The sequence below is a fragment of the Echinops telfairi genome, unplaced genomic scaffold, assembly GCF_000313985.2.
Source record: "Echinops telfairi isolate 266 unplaced genomic scaffold, ASM31398v2 ScPeMD7_1;HRSCAF=3_0, whole genome shotgun sequence".
NCBI lineage: Eukaryota > Metazoa > Chordata > Mammalia > Afrosoricida > Tenrecidae > Echinops > Echinops telfairi.
This window is the reverse complement of record NW_022103896.1, coordinates 54512080-54525036: the sequence shown is the minus strand read 5'-3', so window position 1 is coordinate 54525036 and position 12957 is coordinate 54512080. Positions and strand designations below refer to the sequence as shown.

The following is a 12957-nucleotide window of genomic DNA, read 5'->3' as shown; positions in this document are numbered from 1 at the left end:
TCGATTTGGGGAGCCTTTGCAACAAATAGTGGAACTCTGGGATATGAGGAGAAAACTGAGAGGAGGAGTGGTGCTTTGTATCAATAATAAGAAGGTATAGCATTTTGGAAAAGTTGGACATTTGGGGGGTACTGGAGCATATTTAACTTCCAGCTTATTGAGATCTGATACTAATCTTTCTAAAAGAAATTATTTTTGCACTCAAATAAAGAGATAGTAGGTGAGGAGTGGGTTAAATCCACAATGCAACTGTAATACTATGATGACTAAATAGCTAAGACCACAAGCACTGAGATTTTATGGAAATAACAAACACTATAACATAATAATTATGGTTATAATGCAGTAGGAGTTGAATTCTGGAAATTCATATATTTAACTCCAATAAAGCGATAGGGGGAGTATTAAGTAGCATTTTTTCAGTATGTTTAAAGAAAGCTAACAAATTGTAAAGCCATTGAAATTATGATAATGAAGAAATGTTTTGAGTTAAAAAAGAATATAAATTATAGACAGGATTGTCTCACTTGTATAAAAATAAAATGTACTGAGAAAAAAATTGAGAGTTTATTAGTGACTCTCATTATTTTTCACATTTTTGTGCACTTTCAAATATTCCTACTGAAAATTTTTTTGGTTTCTCTTTTCATTTGAGTTGATTTAAACATGGCTCTCAAAGCATTTGAGTGTAATTGGGCCTCCTTTGGAAGGCGAAGGACCTAAAAACTGTATTTATCAAATGAGCAGGCAAAGTCTTCAGCTCATCTATGACCACAAGTGTAGTGCCCCCATCTTTCATGCTGTACTCCGGAGCACCCAGTATTTTGCCCAGAGCATAGGACAAAATTATATTTGAGGTGGGATGTATGGTCATTTGCCATTAAGTAGTTGAAATACCATTATCCCAATGTAACTGCTCCAAGAAATAGCCTTTTTTTTAAGGTATTCACAGCATAACTCTTTGTATTCCCTGCTGTATATATGTTAGATTACATAACAGCAGACAAATCCACAATTAAGCAAGCATTAAGCATTTGCTGTATGGAAGTAGCTTTAGTTCTAAGACTAGCAGTACAGAGTTACAGAGCATAATTTAACACTTAGTTGCAACTATATTAAGTATGGTACTTTCAATGAACTGGAGGACAAATGGGCATTTCTTTTTAAATTTACTACCAACGAGTTTCTCTGAACCATTCTGGTAAGCATCGATATGTTAGAATGAAAGGAAAAAATTTAAATTATTTTCGCTTTTGTTTGTTTGTTTGTTTGTTTTTGCCGTTTGGTAGCATTTTACAACACAGACTGATTTTCAGAATACCCTGGATTCAGTAGAAAACCCTTTTGAATGAAGTTTTGTACAATAGAAACTTCTCGGCTGTCAAAATTTAGACTAAAACGATGCATGCAAAACACACTTTTCTGAAGACCATTTATGAAAACAGCATTGCATTCAACTCCACCAAAAGTAGTCATCATAAAGGTGTAAAAGTCGCCTAACTTCATCACTGGCACTGTTCACTTTTTATCAGGGAACAATAACAAAATATTGCCCACCATCAATATCCCAACTCTAGGACAAGTTTCAGAAAGTCTTCCATTTCAGCTTTAATCGCGGTGAGGAGAGTGTGATCAAGATTTGGTCTGTGATCTGTATCCTCCACGACTAAAGCAGGGAGATGGGTGACCGCCTTCTATAAATCTGATCCCTTCCTCCTCCTCCACCCCCTCCTCCTCTGTATGATCCCCTATAGTAGACCCATCCTCATAGCCTCAATCACATCCTTGTCATAGTAGACTGCCATAGGTAGGTCTCCCCATATAAATGCCAAGTGCTGGGGTGGTGGTCTTTTTGTAATGGAAAAATCAACACTGATCCTATGGCAATCAAGCACCATTCCATTGGCATGCTCTTTCACTTCCTTGGCATAGTCTACATTTTCAAAATATACAAAGACAAATCCTCTTGAACACCTAGACTGCTGGTCATATACAATAGACAAATCAGCAATGGGGCCATGTTTAGAGAACACTTCTCTCCGGCCTCTTTCTGTGGTGCATAAGCTCAACCCAAACTCTCCAAGACAACAGTTGGGATCAGGGTCTGCCCTATTGCCAATGTGATGCCTGTGAGTAGACTTGGGAGAGTGAGTGTGGCCATGCCACCTATGATGATCTCGACTGTGAGACCTGCCACAGGATGAGAATGAGGCCCAGACCAAGATCTTGTGTGATGCCTTCGTGAACTTCTTCTAGATCTAGGCCTAGATTCAGATCTGGACCTGGACTTTGATCCGGAATGCCTGGAATCTTCCTTGGAGCCATACCTTGCAGGGCCTTGCAGATTTCCCAGATCCATGAGCACTTCCACTTCTGGAAGCAGAACGGAATTTCCGCTCCATCATAGTTGTGCTCGCTGCTGTCGCTCATGACTCTTAGCTGCAGACACTGCTGGATGCACTTCAGTGGAAGCTGTCAACCTCCTGGGCAGCTTCCAGAGCCTCTCAGAGACAAGCATCCCACGCTGCCTCCTCACAGGCTCTAACACTGGTGGATGTCCAGAAAATATTTTTTTTAAGGATAAAAATGTTTTTTAAAAATTTAAGAAAGAAAGAAAAAGAATATAATGTTCATGTCTTTGTATTTAGAAGACAGCATTGTCACTGACAGAAATTAGTTAATCAAGAAGAGTTTGACATTAAGATAACATTTAATTGTGCACCTGTTGAACTTCAGAAAATGCCAGTACATCTAATTAACAGACTTTAATTAACTTGCTCTTAGAAAATGGCCAGGATTCATTCCATGATGCTCACCTTCCTGACACAATCACTAAAGACAAAGTGGGTGCATAAGCAAATGTGGTGAAGAAAGCTGATGGTGCCCAGCTACCAAGAGATATAGTGTCTGGGGTCTTAAAACCTTAAAGATAAACAAGCGGCCATCTGAGAAGCAGCAAAGTCCACATGGAAGAAGCACACCAGCCTGTGTGATCATGAGGTGTTGATGGGATCAGGTATCAGGCATCTAAGACAAAGAACAAAACATCATATCATTGTGAATGAGGGGGAGTGTGGAGTGGGGACCCAAAGCCCATCTGTAGGCAACTGGACATCCCCTTAAGGAGGATGGGAGCCATACATACAACTTTCCTCTCATTCTTAAATGCTTCCTGCCCACCCCCCACCCCCACTATCATGATCCTAATTCTACCTTACAAATCCAGCTAGACAAGAGGATGTACACTGGTACAGATAGGCACTGTAAACACAGGGAATCTAGGATGGATGATCCCTTCAGGACCAGTGGTGAGAGTGGCGATACTGGGAGGGTGGAGGGAAGGTGGGGTAGAAAGGAGGAAGGATTACAAGGATCTACATATAACCCCTCCCTGGGGGACAGACAACAGAAAAGTGGGTGAAGGGAGATGTCGGACAGTGTAACACAAGACAAAATAATAATAATTTATAAATTATCAAGGGTTCATGAGGGAAGGGGGTGGGGAGGGAAGGGAAAAATGAGGAGCTGATACCAAGGGCTCAAGTAGAAAGCAAATGTTTTGAGAATGATGATGACAACAAATGTACAAATGTGCTTGACACAATGGATGGATTGATTGTGATAAGAGTCCTACAAGCCTCCAATAAAATGATTTTTTAAAAAGAAAGAAATAAAGAAAAGAAAATGGCCAGGATTTAAGTGTCATTTGGGGAGTCATCAGAAACATCATGGAAAGCCAAAGAGTAAACAAGCACTTCAACACATTAGGAACAGAAGGATGGTCCAAAGAGTCCAGCTCTTGAAATTCTTACCTAGAGAAAGAAAGTAGAGAAAAGGTGGTTGAAATAGGAAGGGGGGTCCTGGCATTATCCCCTGTTACAACTATTGATGCCTGGAACAGAAGGACATGTGAGTGCAAATTGAACCAAAGTCGTCCTATTAAACCCGCAGATTGTCCTTTTATCATTTCAGTGCTCTGGGATAAATGTTCTATCAGAAAGACTACCCAGCAGACTTTAACAGCTTTTTGTGAGCTGAACAAATCATTCCAAATTTCCCAAGTGATTCCCTGCCCACTGGGGACATGGCAAACAGTATGTCCCAACTAGCATAGGTGGTAACCAACCATTTCCAACCCAACACCCTCTTCTGGGTTCCCATTTCCTAATTTCCTTTTGGAAGCCTCTCACCACTTAAGGATGATCCTCAGCAGATAAAGAGGCCTGTATGCACTCATCGGCGCTTGGTTTCATTGAGAGGTGGAGGAAGAGGATCCAAAAAATGAGGCAAAAAGTCATCAATTGTGCTAAAATTGATTTATTGGAAATTGAATTATATAGAGAATTTTGCTGCCTAGGGCTTCTCACACAGAGGACTCTATGTCATTGAAAGGATTACTTTTATCAGCTTCTTCACTCAACTAATTTCCTTAAGATGGCTGAGAAGAGAGAGTTCCACTAAGACGAGTTTTAATGTGAAGTATTTACATGAGAGCTAACCTTCAGCCTCTCTTCTCCACTCCTTTCACTCGCCCTTTTCACACACACACACACACACACACACACACACAGAGTCAAAGAAATCCTTGATGAACATCTATTTTTAAATGTCCAGAATCATTGGCCTGCCCCAGGCTATAACTCTATACCTCTTGGAGGACCTAATTTCTAGCTTAAGCCCTATAAAATATACACCAACTCTCTGAATTTTGATCATCAAAGAAATGCCAAATAACCTGTACAATATGGCTTCGAAATGCAGTCATGCCCCTGGCTCTGGCCTGTGCTTCATTGATCAAATGTACAAGTTGAGGCTAACAGTCTTTAGAAGAGAGTGATTCTTGGGTTTCAAAGTCTTTTGACCGCCTGCTTTATAACATTCCTACTATTTGAGTGAGACTAATTTTGAAAATTTAGGAATAACAGTCCCATTCAGAGTCCCTCATCCCTCTCAACTTCCTTTCTCAGTGGAAATCTCCAAACAAAGCATCTTTCTAAAATGAGCTTTGCTGCCAGTTTTCTGCTCCTGTAAAAGAAACGTTGATGTCAAAATCCTCCCTATACACATTGTGTTCTGTTTATGTTCTTTTAGGCACCTTAAAAATTCTAGTTCTATCCTTACACTTAGGAGAAAGTGTTGTTAACTTTTTAATGATTTTCGTTTGTTAGACTTCAAGGCCAAGAGGCCCCATTTTTTATAGACAAATAAAAAAGGAGAAAAATGTAGCCACTGCCATTATCTTATAACAATTGATCCTGATTCCATTTAGAGAACTGGTTTCACGTTAGCTTCCCAGAGTGACTCTTTCTAACACATTAACTTCCTTCTTGACAACTGTAACATTTCAAATGAGAGGAGTTCATTGTGGTTCATTCAAAAAGCAATATCTCCTAAAAGGTGCCAAGCTATGATCAAAAACTTTTAAGAGCCAGGTACATTCTTCTTGACCTTTATTCCTTTTGCTACCTTCTCTTTTTAACCTTGCCCTAATTCACTGGTAATGTAGTGCAAGTACCTCTCATGTGGATATTTTTTTAAAATATGATCTTTGATCCTTTGATCATTTCAGTCTTTGATCATTTCAGTGTATCCTCAATTTATTCATTTGCTGCCTTCTCCAGCAAATAGAATCCAGTTTTGTCCCATGTAAATATCTCTAATGCACAGGTAAAGAGCACTTTTCTTGCTTAAAAAAAAATTATGACATGTAAAAGTTGAATGGGTTGCCATAACGTTAAAACCAGACCCAAGCTCAGCTGGTCACTTAAGTCACAGCAGAAGTTGGACTGAGTCCCCGAACCTCCCTTTTCCTACTTCCCTTGACCTTGGCAAAAGGATGAGAGCAAAGGCACACTGTCGCCTCCCTTTCATTTCAGTACCTCATATTTCAGTAATTAAATATTTTAGGTTATTATTAAATAAATGTTTTGCATATTTACAGATCACTTGGCGTAATATATACACTATTTTGGCTGGAGAATTTCTCTGTGCTCTACCAGGAGCTGATTATCCTGTTCCTTGTGTCTCTCATTTTGACTTAATACAACTGTTTATGCATGTATGTGTGTATAATGAGGACTCTGACTCCATTTCTTGATAGTTAACTACTGCGAGCTTTACATCTTCACTCCTTCCCTTCACTCCTTCCCAAATCTGGGGGAATTGATGAGAAAGCCTGGTGCCCACCCCTTTGGTGCTAAAGAGAGATACAAGTCATGTCAGTCCTTGCTCCCAATCCATGCCCTCCCCAAAACACAAGCTCACGGCCACCCAGACTGTGCTGACTGGACCATGGTTCTCAACCTTCCTAATGCCGCGACCCTTCAGACAGTTCCTCATGTTGTGGTGACACCCCTCCCCCAACTATAAAATTATTTTTGTGGCTACTTTATCACTGTCATTTTGCTACTACTATGAATTGGGTGACCCCTGTGAAATGGTCATTGGACCCCCAAAGGGGTCGAGACCCACAGGTTGAGAACCGCTGGGATAAGGTAAAAGTGCCACTGTGAGCTTCCGAGACTGGGACGCTGCCCAGGAACAGAAAGCCTCGTCTTTCTCCCTTTGAGAAAGTTCAGCTGGTTGTTTCAAACTGCTGCACTTGTGGTTGGCAGAACAACATGTAACCACAAAATCCTCAGGCCAGCCTCTCATCCTTCCTCTCTCAAGCCATTTTACCCCTGCTTCACAGACCTGTTCTGCTCTCCCCAGAAATCTCAGCTAAGTAACAAATCTGCTCGTGTCGCCAGATGTGTATGTGGTGGCACCGGTCTCAAGGTCTGAACCAAACTTTGAGTGGGGGTCCATGTGCCACGAGGATGATCATCACAGCGTGCATGAATTTATGGACACTTCATTTCATTTGGACTGATGGTGAATAACTTTATACTGGTGTATCCATTCGTTCATCCAATCCACGCTTTTGAGGCAACAGATGTGGTAGAAATTATGCTAGTCGCAGTGGGAACAAAAGTGAATAGGACTAAGTTTCTAAAGGGAGCCTTGGTGGCGTAGTGGATTATTCAAATAGGGCTGCTCTCCCCAAGGTTAGCAGTTCAAAACCACCCACTGCTCTGGAGGAGAAGACGAGGCCTTCTGGTCCAGTCAGTAGTTAGTCTCAGAAGCCCGCAGGGCAGTTCTGCTCAGCCCAATAGGGTCACTGTGAGCCAGACTGGAGTGGACCCGACGGCAGTGCAGGTTCTTGTGAGGTGCCATCACGGTGGCTCCGGTCCACAGCTACCCGCTACCACCGGACCCGACTGCTTTGTCCTGCACCGTCCTCACCACTGCTCTTGTTTGAGCCCACCGTGGCAGTCACCGTGCCAATCCGCCTTCTGGAGGGCCTTCCTCTTTGTTGCTGCCCCTCTACCAAGTTGCTGTCCTTTTCTGGGATTAGTCCCTCCTGACAGCATGTCCACAACACGTGGAAATGAGTAGTAAAGTTCTAAAGAACCCACATTCTACTGAGGTGGACAGACAGACATCACTGGATGGAACGTTTGTACGAAGGAGCCACGGTTGCATCGGTAAGACTCTCAGCTTCTAACGTAAAGGCTGCCTGTTCCAGGGCACCTCGTGGTTTCTTGAGAGAAAAAGCTGGCCATCTGCTGAGAAAACCCTCTGCAGCAATTTTGTACTCTGTTCCGGAGGGTTGCTAGGATTCCGACATTCAGTCTATGTCACACCTAGCAACAACCTTTGTACTAAGCAAGATGGTTGTGTAGCTCACTGTCTGATGGAGCACCAGAGGGCAGCCAGGAACCACCAAGTAGGAAGCAAGGCTTGCTCCCAGGATCATTATGGATTCATTGGTCCAGAACAGGTACAGAGAAGCTATTCTGAATTCTCTACAAGGACTTCATTCTCAGTCTTTTACCTTAACCTTTAACATCTAATTTACGTACAGCCGGTATACTGCCGTCACTTAAGATGCTAACGATGTGTTGCTATGTAATGTCAGTAGCATTGCCACCCCACTTCTCACGGTGTCCTGGTGGTATAATGGGTGATGTGTTGCATTTTTAACCACAAGCCCCTCTGAGGGAGAAAATGAAATTGTCTGCTCCCATAAAGATTTACAATCTTGTGAGTGAGGGGTGCCAGAGTGCAGACCCAAAACCCATCTGTAGACAATTGGTCATCCTCTCAAAGAAGGGTCACAATGAAGGGATGAGCTGACCAGGGTGCAGTATAGCACTGATGAAGCACACAACATTCCTCTAGTTCTTTAATGCTTCCTCCCCACTCCCACCCCCACTATCATGACCTCAGTTCTACCTTACAAATCCAGCTAGACCAGAGCATCTACACTGGTATAGAGAAGAAGAGCTCCCAACACACAGAATCCAGGACAGATAAACCCCTCAGGATCAATACTGGGAGTAGTGATACCATGAGGGTAGGGGGCGGGTGGGGAAGAAAGGGGGAGAAAGGGGGAACAGATCGCAATGCCCCCCGCCCAGGGGGACAAACAACAGAAATGTGGGTGAAGGGAGACAGGAAATGGTGTAAGACATGAAAATAATAATAATTGATAATTTATTAAGGAGTCATGAGGGTGGTAGGATTGGGGGGGGCTGATAGCAAAGGCTCATGAAAGAAAATGTTTTGAAAATGATGATGGCAACTTAAGTAGAGATGTGTTTGATACAATTGATGTATGGATTGTTATAAGAGTTGTAAGAGCCCCCAATAAAATGATTTATAAAAAATAAAAATTTATAACAAAAAGGTTGATAGACTTGGAAACCCACGGGGCAGTCTACTCTATCCAATAGGCTCTCTATGACTGAGCATTGATGTAATGGCAATGAGACTCAGCGTTGAGCAGCTCCTAAGGACAAATTAGAGGCTATCTGCTTAAAGATTTACCTCAGAATCAACTCTGGTGATCCTTTGGGTAAGATGTCAATAAGAGTCAGCTTTTATTTAAAATGATTTATAATGATCTAGCTGAAATGAACAAAACATAAATTATCAAGACCCAGATCTCAATATTGGATTATGAAAAATGCTTCTACCGTTAAATTGAATGAAACTCTAGATTTAATCAACTCAGTAATGCTATTGGTAAAGCTTTCACATATACCAAGCACATAGTTGGACATTCATTTCATTTCAGAAATCAACAATAGTTGACAACATGAAAAAATGTGGATAGGTGTGAACAATTAGAATTCCTTTTTGATATATGCCAATTATATTGTAATTTTTAATTTTTATAAGTAATTTAGGTAAAGCAGCTAGGCTTAAGTCAATGAGCATTTATTGACCATCTGTTGCATGCAGATCCCTAGTTAATGAGAGAATACAGAAAAGCAATTTAAAGCAAAGTTCATATGAAAGCCGCAAGCAAAATTAAACAGAAAGATTTTTCTCCAATTTGGCTTCTGGGGGTCGGGGTGGGGGGGTGAACTCTGCCCTTTCCACCCCTGAGAAACAGAAGAACAAGGATATAAGTGTGTAATAACCTGGAACAAATCTGTCGATTCCATCTGGAGTGAAATCCAGCTGCTACCTTAGAGCAGAAGATAGTCACAAAGGGTCTGGGTCTTCCCTGCAGACAAACCCAATCGTATTACAGAAGCTCTCACCGTTTAGGCGGCCATGAAATGATCTTCAAATCATTTTGCTTATTGTTTGGTTCCTTGAGTGGATAATACCTTGGTTCTTGGCGTCGCACAATGAAAGAATTCACGCTGAAGCCCATTTTGTAATCCAAGTGGGTTTTTAGGAAGGACAGGACCATGTTCAGGTTTTACTGTCTCAAAGGTGTTCACAACAAGACACGAGCAACCTCGTGAAAAGGAGCACCCACACATCCGGAATTGGGGTGGGCAGGGGGGGCGCGGAGTTCCCAGGGACTGAGGGAGCAAGGGGCAAGAGGCCATGGAGGCCAGAGAGCAAGGGGGCCGCAGCACCGGGACAAGGGCACTGGAGCAAGTGAGTATTCCAGAGCATGTTCCCTGCCTTTTTTTGTTTTTTAGTTTATTTATTTACATTGGTACCTAACAGGATAAAATTAAAATGCATGCAACTCAAAATGTGCCAGCTTCATTTAAGCATAATATTCTATATGTGAACCAAGCAACAATATTCTATGCCTAACAGTTTCAGATAAGTGAACACCTATACCATAATCCTATATGTTCATAGGATTATAGGATCATAATATGAAAGTTTGTAAACCAGCCACTTCATGCCTTTATCCACTCAATTTTGGGTATACAACTTCTATAGTGCCCATTTATAACAGCCCCGTGGTCTGAGGAGACAAACATATTCTTTGATGTGAAGAATCTTCATTCTAGTTGGAACCTCATGAGTCTATATATCAGGACAGGCCATCCATAAAGTCAGCAGCAATATGTACCAGTTCACAGGCTCAAAAATATTCTCATCTGGTCGGGTTCTGGTCAACTCAATGTGGGTCACCTCACTTAGCTTCCACCAGGGTCCCCATTAACCGCCTTGCCTTTGGACCATGGGCACTGTCATAAATTCTCAACAGCCCTAGCCCTGACTGATAGTTAGGTTTATTGTGGCAACTAGGCCAAGAGGACCATGTGGGGAGAGTTTAATCAGATCGCAGCTTGATTGGAGGACGACTGAAATAAATAAAGGTAGCTGGCATCCCGTCTCCCACTTGCTTCCTGGTGATCAGACCAGTGTGCTGCTGCTTTAGATAGTTCTTTGCCTCAACCTATATGCGACACTACCTGTAGGCCAAGCAACCCATGAATCGTGTAGCTAGCGTTTGAGGCTCCAATGAGCCTCCTTCCACCAAGCTGCTGGTGCATTCATTGCCTCAGCTTGAGGCTGGTGGATCCTGTTGCCCTGCTTGGGTTCAAGATCCCATCAGGGCCTACTTTGCTAAGCTCCTGAGCTACAGACTGTTGCTGACCCACACTGCTGTCTGCTGCCTGTGGGCGTACTCTGCCTACCTTACCTGAGAGAAGGCTCCTGCTGTCTGCTTCCTTGACCGTGGACCCGCCAGCCAAGTGAGTTGAAGGACTTCTAGTATATTAACTGTTTTATGAAAGAAAGTGAGTTGAACTGAGCCCTGTGTACTGCTCTATGGACTAATAAGCTGTTGCATTCCTTCTTGCTTATAAACCTATCCTCTCATATATATGATCACATATCCTGGTTTTGGTTCTCTAGAGAGCCCTGCCTAACACACATACTAAAGATGCAATGTAGATATTCTAATAGTAACTTCCAAATTTCTCTTCATTAAATTATTACTAAAATGATTATTTGTCAAATAGTTATTCCTTCACTCATTCTTCCTTAATTGATACATTGTATCATTTTGGAGCACCAGTATTTCTGAGTCGTGAGGCTACAAAGAGAGTTTTTGGCTGCAGGAAACATCTAATGTGATAAGAGAATATTTAAATACACACACATAGTTGAGAGTGTAATTGCTGTGAACTTTGTAACATGGCTTTTCTACCTATATTCTGTGTAACTTTCACCAATTACTGGGTAAGACTATTCAAGTGTGAGGTGCTTATGGTCTACCACAGGGGTTGGATCACACAAAACAAATAAAACTCACTGCTATCAAGTTGATATCAGCCAGTTCATAGTGCCCTGGTGATTTTCCAAGACTGTTAACTATTGGGGGCAGTAGAAAGCCTTGTCTTCCTCACTAAATACAGCTGATGCTTTTGAACTTCTGACCTTATTGTTAGCAGCCCAAGAGATGCCTGCCCTGAACCCCCAGGCACAGCTGAGAACAGGCTGTCCTGATCTGAGTAATCCCAAATGGTACTTCCCTAATAAGCCCGTAACCCTAAGTATTTGGGTGAGGTCTGTGTGAGGATTGTGGGAAATGATCAAACCTCGCAGAGCAGTAGAGAGTGCCATGGAAGGGACCGTGGTGTCAGAACTGGTAGGAAGGTTGGAGGCTCTCACTGCCTTCGCGGCGATGATTCATAGCCATCCCATAGAGCCCGGTAGAACTGCCCCTGTGGGTTTCAGAGACTGAACTCTTGACATAGAAACCCTTGCCATTCTTCCTGAGGAGCGACTGGTGGCTTCAAACTGCCAACCTTGTGGTGAGTAGCCCAATGCACAGCCACTATGTCACCCTGGGGGGGGGTCCATCTTGAACTTCCTCTTGGTGATCTTCGGGGTGGTCAGACAAGTCTGCTGTGCCATTTTTTACCAGGATAAATGTAATGACGCAACCCTGGCTTTGTGTAACGGTAGGCTCCACTGGCTCCAAACGGAATGTTGTCAGCTGTCACTGAGTCGGCCCTGTGTCACGGCAACCCAGACTTACAGATAACCTCACGCACAATGGGGTGAAGGGCCTCCACTGACAGGCAGGCAGTGACTATGCATGAGCCACATTAGCCAGCTGAGGTAGTTTATTGTGCCAAGCTGGCCGATACACACATGTGGGGTTAATTGAAGGGCTGGGAGCTAAATAGCTCAGTGAGCCTCGCTTTGGAGTTCTCGGGTCTCTTGCTTTGTGATGGTTGGACCAGGATGCAGCTGCCTTAGCCAGTGCCCTGCTTCAGCTGGCACTTGCAGCTTACTTCCTGCAAGACATCCCAGAGGAGAAGCAACATGGACCCACCCCGATGCAGCCTGGGGTGCCGGAGTAGCCGTGTGGAGACCCCTGTCAGTGCTGAGATGCTTACACGTTCACTGACTGGGCTTTCCTCCTGCAGTTGCATCACTGCGTGTGTTTTGTGAGATGGAGGACTTTGTGGATTGGTGTCGGACATATGGGTTCATGTTGGACTTGTGGGCTTGGGCAGCACTGGGTTGGGATGTTTTCTTGATGTGCACTCACCTTTATGTAGAACTCTCTTGTACATGAGTTTCTGTGAATTTTTTTCTCTAGAGTTCCCAGACTCCCACACCAGCATTAGCCACATTAGCCACAAACCCAATTCTTGTGTTTGAAAGCCAATTCTCCCTCTGAAACAACAAATGCTG

General features: G+C 43.0%; 1 pseudogene; it reads right to left on the bottom strand.

The window, feature by feature from the left end:
* Positions 1 to 1608: 1608 nt before the first annotated feature.
* LOC101638726 lies at positions 1609 to 2430 on the bottom strand (annotated as a pseudogene).
* Between the last annotated feature and the right edge of the window lie 10527 nt (positions 2431 to 12957).